Genomic DNA, 21,525 nt, shown 5'->3' on the forward strand with positions numbered 1-21,525 from the left:
TGTATATGAAGTAGCATTAATCAATATGAGGGGCAGAGGGGGATAAATGTTGTCCCCCCGACGATAAAAATAATTTAGCAGAAGTAGGGATAGGAAAACCAGAGGGGGGGAAATCCTCACCATCCCCCCCTACAAATCGCACCCTGCGGATAAGTGTCAAAACAAATAGCAAAGTGCCGACGGTCTCGACAATGCGCCCCAGCAATGAGGAAGTGCGGCGAGGGGATGGGAGAGGCCGACAGGATGGATAGGTGGCGGATAGGTTTAGCAGGAGGTCCAGCCCCCTGAATCAGCGCACGCAGCTACCTGCAGACAAAACACAACAGCACCAACACCTTTCTACTCCCCCTACAGGCGGAACAACGTAACACATGCCTACACTTTTCGGCATTACTAAAGGCAGATTAAAGGCTTTTAAAATGTATAAACCTCATGAGTGCCTCAAGTTTTCTTTAATACCCTCACATTCACTTGTTTTGGAGACTTGACAACAGTGTTTCCCCTACAATGTATTCATCAGCGGCGCAGCGCCGCTCCTGGAATTCAAGCCCACTGCAAAAAAAGTTGCCTAATTAAAAAAAAAAATAGACGCAAGTGAACTTCAGGAACAGGTGCCGTTCGTTCAGAGGGGTATTCCAGAAAGCAGGTTTACTGGCTTAACTGGTTTAACTAAAAAATGATCAGGCTATGTAAGTAACTATGGTAACATAGGCTCTGAACGTAACCTGGTAGGGGGTAGGTTTTGTTCAGGTTATGTTAAATTATGTTCGGTTATTTTAGTGCATGTTCAATCAGGCCGCTATTTTTACACTTGTCACGCAATGGCGTTTCATTTTGACGAAGGTCCGATTGACAAAGAAGCACAAAATCATATAATATTCATCCGTGCAATTCACCGTGAGAGGGCGATAAGACCACGACATCACATGATAGCCTATCCATTCTTTTCCAAACGAGTTTTTCAAGAGCGGTAGAGTTTTTCAGCTGAATCCTAAATATAGGCTACTTGAAAAGCATTCTCCATCCCTACATTACGCATGGTGGATTAGAATAGAATAAAATAAATCTTTAACGTAGGCTAGCTAGCCTACACCATATGGACATTTGTGTTTGGCTCACCAGACAGATGGACAAACAACATCTCAGACACATTGAAGATATAGGCTAATTAAAACAAGTACAGTACAAAAAAGGGGAAACATAGCCTATAGAAAATTAATAAATACGTTTAAATATAGCTGTACAGCTCAGCCGGGTATGCATGTTGTCACTAAGTTTGGTTAAGAATGCTGATGGCATTTGGGATAAAATATTTTTTAATAGGCTACACACGCTCTCCGACTGGGAGTTTTTGTAGTGTTGGAGACGCAGAGCCTATCGGCAAGCTGTCGGTCGGTGCGTAAAGTTTGGCTTGCGCTAAAGCAGTTCCTGCGCAACTTCATTCGTTTTCCTGGACACAAACCCACGAGGATCATTAAAGTGTAGTTTCACCAACTGGCAGGTCAGCATCACTTATTAAATTTTTCCAAATGTGCACCGAAATGTGTCCAATAGGCTACCCGTGCCTTCCGACATTCACCCTTCCGATGATGGAGCGCAAAAGTTTAACTTGGCCCACAGCTGCAGGACCCGCGTTAAAATAGACAATTACATTTGGGATTCTATGGCCCACTCAATCTGTGACAACTAGGCATCATTCAAAGCAGTCAATACAATACGTGATGTCCAGTGAATTATTTAATTGTTCTTTTGACATTAAATAGGCTATCTTAAACATACGCATTTACACGGTCAGTTAGGCTATTCTCTGCCAAGCAAGGTCTCGGACGCAGGCGCTTAAGTATTGCTCTTTTTTTGTTATTACAGTTCCCTCCTCCTCGTAAGCCTCGACTACTCCGCCTCTAAAAAATACGGTGCTCAATTCCTTTCGCCGGTTTCACTCATGATTTCGACTCTCAATAGATGATGCCTTTATAAGTTCGCCGTGAACGCGCACAACTCTAGGTTATCTAACACAGGGTTGATTGAACTAACTGGTAACCGGTGTTTTGGAACCGACAGCTCGGGTTTAGTCGCCACAGGTTCAGACAACCCAGAGGTTAAGTTTTATCTCAGTGTTTGTTAAACCTCCTTTCTGGAATACCCCTCAGGCTATGTAAGTAACTATGGTAACATAGGCTCTGTAGCCTACTTAACCTGGTAGGGGGTAGGTTTTGTTCAGGTTATGTTAAATTATGTTCGGTTATTTCAGTGCATGTTCAACCAGGCCGCTATTTTTATACTTGTCACACAATGGCGTTTCATTTTGACGAAGGTCCGATTGACAAAGAAGCACAAAATCATGTAATATTCATCCGTGCAATTCACCGTGAGAGGGCGATAAGACCACGACATCACATGATAGCCTATCCATTATTTTCCAAACGAGTTTTTCAAGAGCGCTAGAGTTTTTAAGCTGAATCCTAAATATAGGCTACTTGAAAAGCAGCATGGTGGATTAGAATAGAATAAAATAAATATTTAATGTGGGTACACCATAGTGGACATTTGTGTTTGGCTCACCAGACAGATGGACAAACAACATCTCAGACACATTGAAGATATAATTAAAACAAGTACAGTACAAAAAAGGGGAAACATAGCCTATAGAAAATTGTATAATAAGTTTAAATATAGCTGTACAGCTCAGCCGGGTATGCATGTTGTCACTAAGTTTGGTTAAGAATGCTGATGGCATTTTGGGATAAAATATTTTTTTAATAGGCTACACACGCTCTCCGACTGGGAGTTTTTGTAGTGTTGGAGACGCAGAGCATATCGGCAAGCTGTCGGTCAGTGCGTAAAGTTTGCCTTGCGCTAAAGCAGTCCCTGCGCAACTTCATTCGTTTTCCTGGACACAAACCCACGAGGATCATTAATGTGTAGTTTCACCAACTGGCAGGTCAGCATCACTTATTACATTTTCCAAATGTGCACTGAAATGTGTCCAATAGGCTACCCATGCCTTCCGACATTAACCCTTCCCAAGATGGAGCGCAAAAGTTTAACTTGGCCCACAGCTGCAGAACCCGTGTTAAAATAGAAAATTACATGTGGGATTCTCAAAGAATTCTATGGCCCACTCAATCTGTGATAAGGTAGGCTAGTTTAAGAAAACATCATTCAAAGTAGTCAATACAATACGTGATGTCCAGTGAATTATTTAATTGTGCCTTTGACATTAAATAGGCTATCCTAAACGTACGCATTTACACGGTCAGTTAGGCTATTCTCTGCCAAGAAAGGTCTCGGACGCAGGCGCTTAAGTATTGCTCTTTTTTTTTTGTTATTACAGTTCTCTCCTCGTAAGCCTAGACTACTCCGCCTCTGAAAAATACGGTGCTCTTCGTTTCGCCGGTTTCACTCATTGTTTCGACTCTCAATAGATGATGCCTTTATAAGTTCGCCGTGAAAGCGCACAACTTTAGGTTATCTAACACAGGGTTGATTGAACTAACTGGTAACCGGTGTTTTGGAACCGACAGCTCGGGTTTAGTCGCCACAGGTTCAGACAACCCAGAGGTTAAGTTTTATCTCAGTGTTTGTTAAACCTCCTTTCTGGAATACCCCTCAGGTTTCATGTCAACAAATAATAGTAGGCTAACGTTGAAGGCGCAGTCAGGGATTCCACAGGAGATCACGCTTGTTTGTGTTTATGTTTAAGTTTATTAGCAGACGCAATTTTGTGCAAAAAAACGTAGCCTAGCCTACATTATGTTAACCAAGGAACCAAATTAAACACGCCAGCGAGATAGCTCGCCCCTTCAGTAGCCTATTCCCAGATAAATCCACGCATTGTTTCGTTTTTGTTTGTGATACAGGCAATGCTTTCAAGCCCTGTGTTGCTAACATACCTAGGCGGTGAAACTAAGGTCTAGCTAGCCTATTGGTGAATTTGAGTAATAGGATACGCAAGCATTTACATCTGAGATAGTTTGTAATTCCTGTAGAGCTCATCAAAATTATAGATATGATACAAGACACTTATCTGCTATAATCCAAGTGAATTTTCTTCGAATTTTTAACCATTTATTTTACCAAATGACATGGGAAACATAATTAATTTCATCCACATATTCTTATGCACCATGCACAACAACGCTACTAAATTAGCTTAAAACCGTGAGAATAAAGCCAGCGTCACGGGCCGTCACGGCATTAAAGTGACAGGCACTCAATTCGACTTGCACAGCACCAATACAGTGTAATGGCATGAAAGAGAAGTCTATATAGTGTATACAGTGCTGTGCAAAAGTTAAGACACCCATGCTGAAATTGACTAAAGGGAGGAATAAAAACATATTTTGCCTTTTGTCTTAATGCCTTAATTAAAAAAAAAATAGGACATCAATTATTTTTAATGCATCATGTATCATAAATAAATACATTATATATAAATGTCTTAACTTATGCACAGCACTGTATATTCTAAATAGTGATAATTTGTACAGTGGCCTACAGTGTACAGTTGTACAGTGGCTAATACTAATAATGTAAATGAAAAAGGTGAAAGAAAAACATGAATAATCCTGTTCAAGTACTGCAATAATCATGTTTGTGTTGATGGTTATGTCATAATTTCTAACTCAATCTGTCCATTTCTTCTACAAAATCCACCAGAAGTCACAATTTAAGGAGTCATTTTTTCAAATGTTTCTCTTTTTTTGGCTTCCTACGATCAACAGCACCGCTGCTGGAAAAAATTCTAGGGGAAACACTGGACAAACAATGTAATGTTTACACGTTAAAATTACAGCCTGTTTCTGCTCGTTGATGGATGATGGTATTCTGGACTCGAAACCTTAGCTTACTATGAGAGTTATTTGTTAAAGGACAATCTCTGTAGAAGTCAATTGCCGAATGCTGCACAAACTAGCCTGCTATCAATGGACACAAAATGGTTTGGTAATCAACTTTTGGGGCCGCCTTTGCCTACTGGTGGTTAGGGCTTCAGGCTTGAAACCAAAGGGTTACCGGTTCGATCCCTGACCAGTAGGAAAAATGTGGGCGGGGGAAGTGGTTGAGCACTGCTCTTCCATGCCCACATCCACGGCTAAAGTGCCTTGAGCAATGAGAATGAGGAAATGTTCTAAGTTGGAATACAAATATTCCACTGAGGCATTGACATTCTGTAGAAAATATTACAGATTCACGCCCCCCAGGTATTGATTCGAATGGCATTATACATGTGGATGAGTCTGAGAATGTTTTCTGCAGGGTAACATACAATACTACTACCATAGATCAAGCTGTGTCATGCAATAGCATGAGTTATGCTTATAGTTCTATTCCAACGTTGATTTCTACCCAACGTATAGTAAAAAGAAAAGACAAATTTAAAACTAGAAACCTAACAAATATTCTTTCCATACCTCAGCATATTCCTCAAAAGCCAGAGGCATTTTCAGCTAACATGGGTTTACTAAATATAGGTGCACTTACTACCAAAACCTTTGCAATCAATGATTTTATTAGTGAAAAAAAATTGGATTTTCTGTTTCTTGTTGAAACCTGGCTGACTTCAGACAGCGAAGCTGTTCTTGTTGAGACTTGTCCCCCAAATTATAATTTCTTCCACTCAATTAGACAAGGCAAACGAGGTGGTGGAATTGCCTCCATTCTCTCAAACAAATATAGTTGCACACGAGTCAACTTTGGCGAATTCGCTTCCTTTGAGTATATTGCCCTCACTCTGAAGGCTGACCCAGCTGTACTTCTATTAACCTTATACCGCCCTCCTAAACTATGGACTGGCTTTCTCGACCAGTTTTCTGAACTTATGTCGCGCATCATCACTAGCTATGATCGGATAATTGTAAATGGCGACTTCAATATTCATGTCAATAAGACAACTGATGCTAAAGCCAGTAAGTTCCTTAATGTGTTGGACAGTTTAGAGCTAAAGCAGCATGTTACAGGACCCACCCACAACCTTGGCAACACCCTCGATCTAGTCATTTCTAGAGGGATAGAAGTCACAGACTTATCAGTAAATGATATAAATATGTCTGATCATCACTGTGTATCTTTTAATATAGTACTACATACTCATTAGACATTAGAGCAGAACAGCAGTTCATAGCTCTTATAGACTCCATAAATTTAGATATTTTACATCATCCCATTGATCAAATGGTAGAGGCTCTCAATCGTGAATTAGGCGCTCTGCTTGACAGAGTGGCACCCTTAAAGACTAAAAAAAGGCCCTGTAGCAAACTGACACTTTGGATGAACGAAAATATCCATGATCTAAAAAGATCATGTAGGAAAGCTGAGAGAACATGGAGGAAAAACTAAGTTACAGGTTCACCGTGCCATTCTAAAAGAAAAAATGGCAAATTATAATAGAGCTATTCGGAATGAGAGGAGGAACCACTTCTCTAAGGGAATTGCTGAAAACAGTGGAAACTCTAGGGTGTTGTTCTCTACCATTGATAGGCTGTTGCATCAAACAACTTTTGATACACTCAGTCAGGCATCCTCTCTAAGATGCGAAGAATTTGCAGACTTCTTCAAAAACAAAGTAATTTCTATAAGGGAGGCTATTGGTAACACAAGTAATATGTTTGATAGTACACCCAAAAACAGCCCCCCAAAATTAAGGTCCTTTAGCACTATTACTCAATCTGAGCTTGGTAAAATTATAACTCAAACCGGCTCCTCAACATGTGTTTTAGATCCAATCCCTACTACATTCCTCAAAAAAGTATATGATAGCTTAGCTCCCTTTTTTCTCAAGGTAATAAATACCTCATTAGAAACAGGTATATTTCCAACTGCTTTTAAAACCGCTGTTGTGAAACCTTTACTTAAAAAGTCAAATCTTGACCATACCAATCTGAGCAACTACAGGCCTATATCAAATCTATCGTTTTTGAGCAAAGTACTTGAAAAAGTTGTTTGTAATCAGTTAAATACCTTCCTCAACGAAAACAGTATCCTTGAAAAATTCCAATCAGGTTTTAGATCAAATCACAGCACAGAAACGGCTCTAGTAAAAATAGTCAATGATCTCAGACTAGCTACCGACTCAAACAAAGTCTCAATCCTTATTCTTCTGGATTTGAGTGCGGCATTTGACACCATTGATCATAGCATCCTAATTCACCGCCTTGCGAAGTGGGTGGGTCTCTCTGATAATGCTCTAAACTGGTTTCAAACCTACATTACTGGCAGAGATTTTTATATCAGTCTAGGAGATCATGTATCTGAAAAACATGACTTGCCTTTTGGTGTGGCCCAGGGGAGCTGCCTTGGTCCCCTGCTATTTTCTCTATATATGCTTCCATTGGGAAACGTCATAAGTCAGCATAATGTAAACTTCCACAGCTACGCAGATGATACCCAATTGTATATTTCTGTGGAGCCAATTAACCCAGATGGCCTTTGCTCCCTCACTGCATGCCTAACCTCCATTAATCAGTGAATGAGCAAAAACTTTTTGAAACTAAATGATGACAAAACAGAGGTACTTCTGGTTGGACCAAAACTTAAGCGAGATATTATTCTTAGTAATCTGGGGAACTTGGCACACCAGGTCAAACCAAAAGTAACAAGCCTCGGTGTCATCTTAGATGCAGAGTTAAGTTTTAAGCCCCATATCAGTAAAGTTACTCAGACAGCCTATTTCCACTTGAGAAACATTGCCAAAGTGCGGCCCTTTTTAACTCAACAAGATGCAGAAAAACTAATTCACGCCTTTATCACTAGCAGGTTAGACTACTGCAATGCACTTTTCACTGGTCTTCCCAAAAAACATCTAAAGAAATTGGCACTCATACAGAACTCTGCGGCTAGACTTTTAACTAAGACTAAGAAGAGAGAACACATCACCCCTGTGTTGGCTGAACTGCACTGGCTCCCTATTTCCTATAGAATTGATTTTAAGGTTATGTTAATTACTTACAAAGCTCTGAATGGCATAGCACCTTCATATATCTCTGAGCTTTTAATATCTTATCAACCACAAAGGAAACTTAGATCATCCAATTCTAATCTTTTAATCGTACCCAAAGTGCTCCACAAACAAAGTGGAGAAGCTGCGTTTATCCATTATGCCCCCAAACTATGGAACACCCTGCCTCTGTACATCAAGCAGGCGAGTTCAGTAAATATTTTTAAAAAAGATCTGAAAACATACCTGTACAGGAAAGCTTTTAGTTAACTCATCTTATCCTGTAGACTACATTTTCAGATTATTCTACATCTGCTACTATTGGAGGGCGCAGCCAGCCAGAAGCAGATGGGCTCCCCCTATTAAGTCAGGTTCTGCTCAAGGTTTCTTCCTGGAATATGGGAGTTTTTCCTTGCCACAGTTGCCATATGGCGTGCTTGTGGGGGGTAAGAGGGTTAAGGCTGCCAGTCTTATGACGTCATTTTCTATATTTTTGATATGTTGCTGAGTAGATCATAAACAGCAAAGAAAAGTGATTGATAATGACTGACTGACTATTATTGTGTTACATGCTTCAAATGTAAAGCACTTTGAGCTGCATTCTGTGTATGAAAGGTGCTATACAAATAAAGCTTATTATTATTATTATTATAAATAATATTATGCAACATATGCAACATATTATGTTACCACCCCTGTGTACTTTCCCTGTGTATGTTCCAGAAGGATACAGATCAAAGTTATATATCGGAAAACATTCCCATCTTATCAATCAAGTATTTTTGCCAGTTGTTCCAGTTTTCTGTGTGTGTATCTTTTTTCCAATTGTCTTGCTTATTATCAGTGGCCCATAGAACCCTTAAGGAAGTAATTAAAAAGAGTAGAATATATTTCAGATAATAGTGTGAACTTAACACAATCAATCATGAGCACAGAGCTTGTATATTATGGCCAACATAGATATCAAGTCTGTTTTTGTTTTTGTCTTTTGTCATGAAATTAAATTGTGACAACAGGACTAGGAAATCGGTGGCCTGGGTGAACAGTATTTGAATTTGCTCTGCAGATGTGTCTAGTGACCTTCCCATTCAGCCTGATTTCCAAATAAAAAAAACCTCAGAACCAATCACAGTGGCTTATCCGGGGTGGGATTTATGATGACAGACAGAGGAGTATGATTGGCGGTGCTGAGGGCATTATTGTTAAACAACACGGACGTGTATTTTTTTTTAATTGAGTAAACAACTTCTATTAAAACATTTTTTACAAGAAAGATGTGTTTGCAGCGCTTATGAAAAAAATGCTTAGAGTTTAATGTAACAATTTAAGTTTAATTTCACTGCTGATTATGCCCCAAGGAAATTGGTTAAGGGTCCCATGTATGCCATGGCTTCCTATGTGGGATCTGATGCAACTTACTTACTTAACTGATGTCATGGCATTGAATGGTGCTATCAGTTTTATTTTTGCAAGCAAGTAGACAAATTGGAATAAAGTAGCTTCTTCCATTTAATAATGGAGGTAATTTGTGTTTCCTCTTAAACGTGGACAGGTATGGCAATGTCAAGGGGAGAATCGGTCACCATCATCCTAATTATTTGTTCTGTTGTGGTAGCAGAGGCATTACATTTTTCTCAGGTAAGGTAGACATTTCTAATTTGTAATTACAAACTGAGTAATGGATCTTGTCTTTAAGGATGTTTCCTTAGTCTTAGTCTTCAGTTAAATTTGCATAATTTCATTGACTTAGAAAGTATTTATAATATAAACACCTTTTCCTTAATCAACAGCTCACAGATGAGCATAGAATTCAACCCCACCTTCGAATGAAACGGTCTGGTAAGGAAACTTGGTAACACTTTACTTGACGGGTGAGTTCATAACACATTCATAGCAGCTGTCATAAACTGCACATAAAGCATTCATGACTGTTTCATGAGACATGACTCAACATTCATACCAAACCTTTCATGAATGTGGAAGACAGAATGACGGCAACTTGTCAAAATAAAAGTCCAACAATCGCAAAGCAGCATTGCCGTTTTTCTCTCCAGCTTTTGTGAATATTTCATGAATATCTTATGAAGTCTACATCGAATGTCACTTTACTATACAAGCTGTGAAGTATTCATAATCACTGAGTTTAACACTGGGAGGTAAACTAGCCTACATTCAGCTGACCCGTATTTGTGTAACCTGGAACGGTTGGTCATTCCCAGTAGCAAAAGATGAGAAATCATCTGCAAAGGTTACATCATAACACAGATACATTTTTATGAAACAAAAATTATTTGCTTGACCATGTTCTGTCACTTTGGCATTGGAGTAGCCCATGCAGTAGCTCAGATGTGACGTGATCAGGTAAGAGGTTTGGAACAAAAACGGCAATGCTGCTTTGCGATTGTTGGACTTTTATTTTGACAAGTTGTCATCGTTCTGTCTTCCATATTCATGAAAGGTTTGGTACGAATGTTAAGTCATGTCTCATGAAACAGTCATGAATGCTTTATGTGCAGTTTATGACAGCTTCTATGAATGTGTTATGAACTCACCTGTCAAGTAAAGTGTTACCGGAAACTTTTTCTCACTTCATTTATTTGAAAAAACTTTAAAACAAAATAATTTAATACTTGAAATGAAGTGTTAGTCTGAATTAAACATTTCTCGATATATTCATTTAAAAAAATAAAATGGAAATATATATCATAAATAAAAATATATATTAATAACAATAATTACAGTTGTGCTGTTTATTTTTACATTTGCCTTTTTTAGCTACACAGAACCTACGATTTCTCCTTGAAGTTGACATTGGCGTGTCCAGCCTGGGTGTAGCTAACGATCTAAAAAATATTGTGGCCAATTTCAGCTATCCGTTACTAGTGCAAAGTAATAACATCACAGATATTGATGTGTCAACTGGTAAGACATGGATGGAAACCTTTCTACTGTACATTATACACATTTTTTAGAAAATAAAAAGAACCGTTATGTTATATGATATGATACACATTTCAATTTCTTTTAGTATGTCAACCAAACAACACCGGATACCAGTGCACATGTGAAGAGGACTTTTTTTTATTTTATAACACCTGTGTTACCTATGGTGTTTGTGACAGCATTATCAATCAGACATGCGGATGTATTAATTCCCTTCCAGTCAGCGTACCACTGTGTCAAAAAGGTATGAAAATTGCAAATCACACATGATAAATTTGCTGATTTTGCTCATTAAATTATAGGCTCTTTTTGAAATTATGTGAATAGCAGTAATGACAAACTAACAGTGTTTTTAATGCCAGTTTGAGCCTCATGTGAGATTGCCCAAGTTGCCTCTGTTGAAGACACATCCCCTAACAAAGTGGTCCAAACAGTGTTGTTGTTCCCTCTCCTGCTCAGATGTATGTGGCCAGAGTGAGGTCTGTGGGCCCAATTCCAACTGTACCAATGTACTGGGAGGACACACCTGTTCTTGCTTGCCTGGATATAATTTCACTGATTCAACTTGTGAAATCAGTCAAAGTAACCCATGTTCAGGTAAGGTCTTTATTTTATTATTTGATCGGAAATAATTTACATTTCTATTATTTTTTCCCTTCTTCTGACAAGAAGTGTGTTGAAATTTACATTTATCACAATCTGTAATTTGTCATAATCTGTATAATGATCACAAAAGCTGTTAAAGCAACAGCAAAGAGTTTTTTGTACCTTAAAATAATGTTTCCAAAATCGTTTCAGTCGTTCATCAACTTGTAACAGGGTGAACGGCACTTATCCATTCGCTTTGCGGCCCTTTATCGGCTATAACCGCACTATGTAAGTTTGCCAGATCGGGTAGCAGATCTGTAGTTCAATGGAATGAGACATAAGAAACTACAAATTTGACTTGCATCTGATGTCGCAATACATCGTACTTTCATAAATCGTGCAACATATTCTACCTTGTCTGTGGACATCGTTATTTGCAAAGCCGGTGCTGGAAATACAAAAGCATGCCTGCGACCGAGGGGAAGTTCTTTGGTGTTGCTTTAATTTCCATTCAGTACCATACTCTCTAATTATTGATTGATTGATTGATTGATTGATTGATTGATTGATTGTCAACTTCTGGTTTACTTTAAGACTTAGATGAATGTCTTCAAACACCGTCAGTCTGTGGTCCAAACTCAGTCTGCAACAACACCATTGGAGACTACAGTTGCTCATGCTTGAGTGGATACAATGTCACTGATCCAAGTGTGCGAAGTAGTGCTGACAATCCCTGTACAGGTAAGATTGTCTTTACAAACCATATGAAGCAGAATTGGCAGAATTAAAAACAGTTTGCTGCTTGAGTATGCATTTTAACTTAAACTCTACCTTTTTCAGACATAAATGAATGTGACGAGGTACCAAACATATGTGGTCCCAACTCGGACTGCACCAATATCAATGGAAGCTACAACTGTTCCTGCTTGAATGGATATCAAGTGGCCATCCCAAACCAATCCATAAGCAATAGCAATCAGTGCACGGGTAAATTGAAACATATGCTTTAACTGACTTTTTCTATAATTTTTGTTTGACATTTTTTCAACAGAACATTATTGACTTTGTGTTTTTAGATGTGAATGAATGCCTTCAGACCCCATCAGTTTGTGGTTCAGACTCAGTCTGCAACAACACCATTGGAGACTACAGCTGCTCATGCTTGAGTGGATACAATGTCACTGATCCAAGTGTGCGAAGTAGTGCAGACAATCTCTGTACAGGTAAGATTGTTGTTATGAACCATATGAAGCACCTTGGCAGAATTAAAACGGAGTGTCTATTTACACCCCTGGTACGAATAGCCTTGGCCACACAGCTGAGCTATTCATACCCTGTGACATAACAACAAAAAGACGTTGCTCACGTGCATAAAAAACATGGCAGACATTCGTTTTTCGTCAACAGAAAGTGAAGAATTCTGAAAGGTCTTGGCACTATATCTGTTCAGATTGAAAGTTTTAGATTGAAAAGTTGTGTTTTATTTTCATAATCTTGGTTCAGTGAACACATACAACCGTCAGTTTGTTAGTTAACAGAAATTTTGTGAATATGACGTTCAGGCCTATAAACTATAAGTTTACCTGCAAACACTATTTCCTTGTGGAAGCAGATAGTACAGTGGTCACAGACAAGGGCTGGCATGCGGGAGACTGGGGTTTGATTCTTGTGTGATGCGTTTTGGCAGAGTGAGTGTGCATGTGTACCAACGTCTCTGGAGAGAAGGCACGCAATTTGAACAAGAAATCGGTTCTCAAACGGAAGTTTTGATTGCAACAATTAGCTAGTTCATGCACCAGGGTGTAAATAGCATGCAGTACTATAAACACCAGGGTACGAATAGCATCCACTTCTAACTGTACATTGATGCAAACAGCATACCTTATTCAGAGTGTCTATTACACAGCTGAGCTATTAACACCCTGTTACGTAACAACAACAAAAACATGTGGCTTGTTTAAAAAAAAAAAATATTATTACATTGTGTGATCAATATGCCAGAATAAATGCACAGGGGTGCAAATAGCATACACTGATATTTGTACCAGACGGGGTACTAATAGAACACATTGCTGTGTGCACCGGGGTACGAATAGCATACATTGATATTTGTACCAGACGGGGTACTAATAGAACACATTGCTGTGCACCGGGGTACGAATAGCATACATTGATATTTGTACCAGACGGGGTACTAATAGGACACATTGCTGTGTGCACCGGGGTACGAATAGAATTCACTTCTTATTGCACCAGGGTACGAATAGCATACACTGCTAATTGTACCAGGGGTGCAAATAGCCTTACCTGAATTAAAAACAGTTTTCTGCTTGAATATGTATTTTAATTTAAACTATAACTTTTTCAGACATAAATGAATGTGACGAGGTACCAAACATATGTGGAACCAACTCAGACTGCACCAACACCAATGGAAGCTACAACTGTTCTTGCTTGAATGGATATCAAGTGGCCATCCCAAACCAATTCATAAGCAATAGCAATCAGTGCACAGGTAAATTGAAACATATATGCTTTAGCTGTCTTTTTGTATAATTTTTGTTTGACATTTTTTCAACAGAACATTGTTGACCTTGTATTTTTAGATGTGAATGAATGCCTTCAGACCCCATCAGTTTGTGGTCCAAACTCAGTCTGCAACAACACCATTGGAGACTACAGCTGCTCATGCTTGAGTGGATACAATGTCACTGATCCTAGTGTGCGAAGTAGTGCTGACAATCCTTGTACAGGTAAGATTGTTTTTATGAACCATATGAAGCACCTTGGCAGAATTAAAAACAGTTTTCTGCTTGAGTATGCACTTTAATTTAAACTCTACCTTTTTCAGACATAAATGAATGTAACGATATACCAAACATATGTGGAACCAACTCAGACTGTACCAACACCAATGGAAGCTACAACTGTTCTTGCTTGAATGGATATCAAGTGGCCTTCCCAAACCAATCCATAAGCAATAGCAATCAGTGCACGGGTAAATTGAAACATATATGCTTTAGCTGTCTTTTTCTATCATTTTTGTTTGACATTTTTTCAACAGAACATTGTTGACCTTGTATTTTTAGATGTGGATGAATGCCTTCAGACCCCACCAGTCTGTGGTCCAAACTCAGTCTGCAACAACACCATTGGAGACTACAGCTGCTCGTGCTTGAGTGGATATAATGTGACTAATCCAAGTTTGAAGAGTAGTGATAACAATCCATGTGCAGGTGAGATAATTTGATGACAATCTGTCATGCTGCTTTGACCAAACTGGTAGCACAAGCTCAGAGCAACAGCAAGATCGAGGCTTAGATACCAAAGGCTCTCATTCAAAGAGACTGAGATTGCCTTTAATACTTGGCGTACCTACGGCCGAATTACAGCCGTGGCGATATCCTTTACCATCCCCACTCCAACTCGTGTCATACTGTTTAAGTAATCACTCCACACATGTAGCGTGAGGGCAACGATTTGAGTCATCTTGGAGTGAGAAAAACACAAAGTAGGTGGCTGGCAGATAGATCGTAATTGAGCTTAGAAGTATTTTTTGGTTACAAAACCAAAGTTTTTAGATTTATCAAACCCTGACCTTATGTTTTAGAGTTAGCTTCGCCATGTTGGATCATTTTTTTCTAGTTCACGTTCAAGCATCGTATGTCTCTCGAGTGGTGTCAAGCTGCTTGTCATTGATACAAGTCAAGGCTAAAAATTATAACTATTTTTGTGGGTGGAGGATGAATGAGAACAAATGAAAATAAACAATAAAAAACACAATTTTGAATCCTAGATACAAATTGCCCTGGGCACTTGGCCTGGTACCTCCGGCCTTTTACTTTACCATCCCCACTCCCACTCGTGTCATATTGCTTAAATAGCATATAGCGATAGTGTTTGGGGAAAGCTTGCTACTTTACACCTCTGACACTCTTTCAGACATATATGAATGTGCTGTGATACCGAATGTATGTGGAGCCAACTCAAACTGTGACAATTATGATGGAAGCTATAATTGTTCCTGCCTGAATGGATATCAAGTGACCAATACGAACCAAACCATAAGTGACAGCAATCAGTGCATTGGTACGTATGTAGCAGCACGGCCGTGTTCTTTGTGTATAGAAGAGTTTTTTCCCTTATCTATTTTCCCTTATCTGAAGATGTGTGCCCTTCTGATGCCCAGTAAGCTGTAAAGGTAGCATGTAGAGGATTTAGGGCAATCTATTTGCCGAAATGAAAATAGATATAGATATTAACCCTACAAACATATATCTGTGTCCCCCTGCATTCAGAGCAGTTGCATTACGACTAGAAAGAGGATCATAAATGAATCCACAGCAGCTCTCTTTGAACAAGCTCTCATACAAATTCCAGATTGCCATAGCTCTTGTGATTCTGTGGATGATCTACTGGAACTTTTCAATACAAAAATGGAATCTATCATGAATGATGTTGCCCCTCTAAAACTTAAGTCAAGTACCAGTAAACAGAAAGCCCCATGGTTAAATAGTCCAACCGTTAAACTCATGAAAAGAGAGTGTAGGAAAAGTGAAAGAAAATGGCGGAAAAATAAACTCCAAGTTAACCTCCAGATCCATAAAGATACACTCCGCAAATACAATTCTGAAGTAAGTAAGGCCAGGCAATCTTATTTCTCTGATCTAATAAACAACAACATAAATAATACCCGTACATTATTCCTGACAGTTGGAAAGCTAACAGATCCTCCCTCCCAATTGCCCTCAGAACTGCTCTCAAGCAGATCATGTGATGATTTTGCCTCCTTCTTTAAATGCAAAATTGAGAACATCAGATCAAACATTGGATCTCAATTACAGTCTGCTCATTGTCCTGAACTAGCCATCCCAAGGGATAACAAACCCCTCATGTCAGAGTTCAGTCTGATAGACACTTATACACTAGAACAAACCTTAAAAAGCCTAAACTCCTCCACCTGCAGTCTTGACACAATCCCTACAAACTTTTTCAAAAATATTTTTCATCTACTATCTGACAGTGTACTCCAAATTGTGAACTGGTCACTACAGTCAGGAATCTTCCCTGAATCCCTGAAAATGGCTGTTGTAAAGCCCCTGCTCAAAAAGAAAAGCCTAGACCCATCAGTATTAAATAACTACCGACCCGTATCCAACTTGCCCTTTATTGGGAAACTTATTGAGAAAGTGGTTTTCAATCAACTAAACGATTTTTTAACAGAAAATTGCTGCCTTGATCCGTTTCAGTCAGGCTTCCGGCCCAATCATAGTACAGAAACTGCTCTTATAAAGGTGCTAAATGACATACGTCTCAACACAGACTCTGGCAAAACTTCAGTGCTTGTATTACTGGACCTCAGTGCAGCCTTTGATACAATTGACCATAGCATACTCCTACACCGGCTGGAACACTGGGTTGGACTATCAGGCGGAGTGATCAACTGGCTGAAGTCCTATCTGCAGGAGAGAACTTTTTTTGTTGCCCTTGGTAATTACACCTCATCTCCAGCACCCTTGACGTCAGGTGTCCCCCAAGGGTCAATCCTGGGGCCACTTCTTTTTAATCTCTACATGCTCCCACTGGGTCAGATTATTAAAAACACTCAGGTTTCGTATCACAGCTACGCAGATGACACGCAACTTTATTTAGCCCTGTCACCCACTGATACGGATCCCCTTGGCTCACTATGTGACTGCCTTGACCAAATAAATAGGTGGATGTCACTACACTATTTGCAATTGAACAAAGAGAAGACCGAAGTAATTTTATTTGGGAGGAAGGATGAAAGACACAAAATGACTACACTTTTTAGAGCAAAAGGGCTTGAAGTTAAGACTAAAGTCAGAAACCTTGGAGTCATAATTGATAGTGACCTCAACTTTGATTATCACATGAGAGCTGTAACCAAGACATCATTTTATCACCTGAAAAACATTGCCAAGCTGAGAGACCTTATGTCCCAGTCTGACCTGGAAAAGCTTGTCCATGCTTTTATCTCAAGCCGGCTGGACTATTGCAATGGGCTCTTCACAGGACTTCCAAAAAAGACAATTAGACAGCTTCAATTAGTTCAAAACGCTGCAGTCCTAACAAAGACAAGCAGAAGAGAACATATCACCCCCATACTTAAGTCCCTGCATTGGCTACCGGTTTCTTTTAGGATAGATTTTAAAGTACTGCTACTGGTTTTTAAAGCACTGCATGGGATGGGGCCAACATATATATCAGACATGTTTAAATTTTACATCCCCCACAGACCTCTTAGATCACAGAACAGCCAGGTATTATACATACCTTCTACTCACACCAAACAGGGTGAAGCTGCTTTTAGCTACCATGCAGTCCAGATATGGAACAAACTCCCTGAGCACATTAAGACTGCTCCAACCATTGCCACTTTTAAAACCCAATTGAAGACCACCCTCTTCTCTATGGCTTTTTCCTGTTTTAATTTATTTGTATTGCTTTTATTGTTTTTACTAATTCTACTATTTTATTGCTTTTATTATTTTTACTTATTCTACTATTTTATTGCTTTTATTGTTTTTACTTATTTCACTACTGTGATATATTTGTGATATGTTTTATACCTGCTTACTTTTATTTGAGGTAATGCCTGAGCTATGTAAAGCACATTGTGTCTACCTGGGGTATGAAATGCGCTATATAAATAAATTGCCTTGCCTTGCCTACAAAGTACGTGTCAGTAATCTATTAGGCCTAGTGTTATCTGATGGCTACTGAATGTATAACTAACCATTTAGTAAATCCTTGTAAATGGTTTTTTATGCATTTACAATATGGTTTTAAGTACTTATGTATGTATGACTTTTAGTACTTATGTATGTATGACTTGTAAGTAATTTATTAATATTATCTAATGATAGTAAAGACTTAATTAACCATTTAGTAATATCTTGTAAATGCTTTGTTAACACACCTTATTACAAAGCATTACCAAAAAGCCAAAACACTGCCCTTTGAGAGGCTCTTTCACATTTTGTTGCATACTGTAACTTAACTTGTTCTCCATTTCGTATTGATAAATTGCTAACATGAATTGCTTGACGTTATGCAGACGTTGACGAATGTCTTCAATCTTCATCGATCTGTGGTCCAAACTCAGTCTGCAGTAACACGGTTGGAGGCTATAATTGCACATGCCAGAGTGGATATCAGGTCATCAACACCAGTCTGCTGAGTAGTGTTGATAATCCTTGTACAGGTTGATTATTTTGTTGGTTACGATCATCAATGACCTTATGCAGAGCTTTACTAATGTGTTACATTCTTTCCCACCTGACATTTTCATAATCTGACATTATCTCTAGAACTTCTTTACTACAAAATTGAATTTGAGCTCAACGCAACTTCTGAAATTGTGGATCAACTAAGGAACATTCTGAATGGCCTCTCATTGTCTGTAGATAACCTATCTGAAATAACTGACGCTTATATCACAACAGGTTTGGTTATTCTTAATTACATATTTGACTTGGTGTCTATTATCATCACCTATTAGCTATTATTATGTTCTTTATATTCCTGCCTGTTTTTGTTTTTACCTACTGTACACTACCGGTCATTTTATAGACAGAATACCAGCTGAGAATAGGTTGCATTGTTTTTTTTTTTAATCAGAGCAACAGGTAGTGTACATGCAAATGTCTCTACTTCCATATTTTTCTTCATGACCGGTCATGTCATGTATATTTTGAAAATGTAGAGACCATTTTAAGGATTATTGAACTGTTCTGTGGCTTTTGTATTATTATAAAACTGACTTTTATTATTTCCCTCCTAGTGTGTTCACCCAATGGCACTTCATACCAGTGCAAATGTGAAAGTGAATTTTATTGGTCTTGTGACAAATGCCAGACATATGGACACTGTGATGACATCATCAACAACACATGTGGATGCATCAATGCCATTCCAGATGACAGACAGTTTTGCCAGCCCAAAACAAGTAGGCCTAATGACAGAAATTTAAGATTCAAGAGGATTTATTGTCATTCCTACATTTTTATGTAGAAGCAAAAGCCCTTTTCCGGCATTTTGGGGAGCCAGGAGGCAGGATCAGCTAGCAAATTAAAACGTGACGTGCAACAGGGGGCGTGTAGAGTGATAGTCGTATTATGCGTGGGCCTTCAGATGCAGCAGGTGTGATTTCCAAAACCATGGCGGGAGAACCGACTACACTTTGGTTAGCTGCTGCACACATTTTTAGTACCCTACAAATGCAAGTGAAGTTGCTTTGCTTTGCTGTTGCTTAGAATGTTAGATTCTTGTGATCGATGTCTTCAGACAATAAAAAGTCATTTGAAAGGGAAATTGAAGAGAAGAGTTGCCCCCTGTGTTGGCCGTGATACCCCTTTGACAATCGGAGGTTCACAGGCTACTGTGGCCTTGGTGCCCCCTTTTTTCAATATTCTGCGTTACGTCCGAGTTTTAGTACTCAGGTCCCGGTTAATCAAACAAAGCAAATTTTCATGATGTTTCGTAACATTTTTTGGAATATGACCCCAAGAACTCATTCTCAATCACTACAGAATGTTCAAACATTTCAAGAGATTTCTTTTGGTCACAAGAATAATTATTAAATATTTTTTGTGATATTTCTCATCCTTCAACTTTAATTTCCTGATATTTTTCCAACAGACTTCAGCGATTGTCCAGGTAAAGTTAATAATATCTTTTTTCTAATTATTCTGAATGCACTTTGAAAATAGTTTGAATATTGTGTTTGTACATGTCCTTAAAACTCAACCGTACTGTTTTAGATGTAGATGAATGCCTTCAGACCCAGTCAGTTTGTGGTCCAAACTCAGTCTGCAACAACACTGATGGAGATTACAATTGCACATGCTGGAATGGATACCAAGTTACAAACATCAGTCAAAGAATAAGTGAAAGTAATCCTTGTATAGGTGAGCTACAGTAAAAGGTCTGTTTATCTGCTTAGAAGCACTCTTGTGTCATAGTTTTAGCTTTGTTGGGAAATGGGAAACAAATTGTCTTGGACCAATCTCTACGTACACGATTCTAGCCAATCAACACATTGCTTCTAGAACAACGAAAGAAGAGGAGTCATTTAATTTCCTTTGGAGTTCAAATCACAACAACCTTTTTCCAGAATTACAGACTTTTCCTTTTACAGAGCTACATGTTTGCTACCATTATGTTAGAGGCAAATATGCAAATTCACACTATTTTTATAGGAGGTAAGTACTTTCGGTAACACTTTATTTTAATGTGTCGCTGTTACAGTGTACCTAGCTAATTAGGTACAGTGGTACAACCTATGTAACAACATGTACTATCAGGTACTATCATTGTACTTGCATTATGTATTTGTGGGTACCTACATATAGTTGTTCCATTGTAATACTGAGTGCTTTTACAAAACTTTGCCAATTTGCCTAAATTTTCATCAAAGAGCTGACCGGAGACCTGCTGGATGGGGTAAATCTGGTCATGATCGATTTGATATAAAAAGCATTCTTAGCTCCAGTCAAGGCCTCATTGTCTTCAGTACATGTAACAGTTGTGCTGCTACAACCTTGTTACTCTTTGATACAGTGGAATAAATCTATTAAGTCTACCAGTTAATTACTTACATGTACATATGACATGTATGTGTGGCCTGTAGCATAATGTTCTAAACAGTGACTACGCCACTCCCGGTTAGAAGGGTGGGAGAGCCCTATACCATACACCTAGGTCAATTCCCCAGCAAGTTCACTAAGAGAATAAACTGATCAGGATACAGCTGTCATGTATTCAAATTCTTATTTATTTCACAAAGTTGTTTTTATACACAAGGAAGACAATGGGCTATAAATCGCCACCAGTAAGGGTAATAGTAGGCAATGTGCAAAAGGCAATCTCAATATTGTGCAAAATGGCAGTAAGTAGTATCTCAGATATTGTGCAAAATGGCATGAAGTAATAAATATGGCAGATATTATTATGCAAACTACTAAATACGAACAATAACTGAAATAAGTTACTATTAAAGGATTATAAATTACATCCAACAGTCAGACAGTACACTG

At 38.7% G+C, this 21,525-nt stretch overlaps 1 protein-coding gene across 1 annotated transcript in view; it reads left to right on the plus strand.

Annotated features, from left to right (window-relative positions):
• Nucleotides 1-21,525, plus strand: part of adgrf6 (adhesion G protein-coupled receptor F6) — a 143,916-nt gene that overhangs the window by 65,191 nt on the left and 57,200 nt on the right. Inside the window, exons 14-20 of the mRNA XM_042095910.1 lie at nucleotides 14,554-14,700; nucleotides 15,407-15,553; nucleotides 18,546-18,692; nucleotides 18,799-18,933; nucleotides 19,272-19,436; nucleotides 20,129-20,146; nucleotides 20,251-20,397. The gene's annotated coding sequence lies outside the window, so the exon portion shown is untranslated. The remainder of the gene's footprint in view (nucleotides 1-14,553; nucleotides 14,701-15,406; nucleotides 15,554-18,545; nucleotides 18,693-18,798; nucleotides 18,934-19,271; nucleotides 19,437-20,128; nucleotides 20,147-20,250; nucleotides 20,398-21,525) is intronic.

Source organism: Alosa sapidissima, chromosome 6, assembly GCF_018492685.1.
Source record: "Alosa sapidissima isolate fAloSap1 chromosome 6, fAloSap1.pri, whole genome shotgun sequence".
Taxonomy (NCBI): domain Eukaryota; kingdom Metazoa; phylum Chordata; class Actinopteri; order Clupeiformes; family Clupeidae; genus Alosa; species Alosa sapidissima.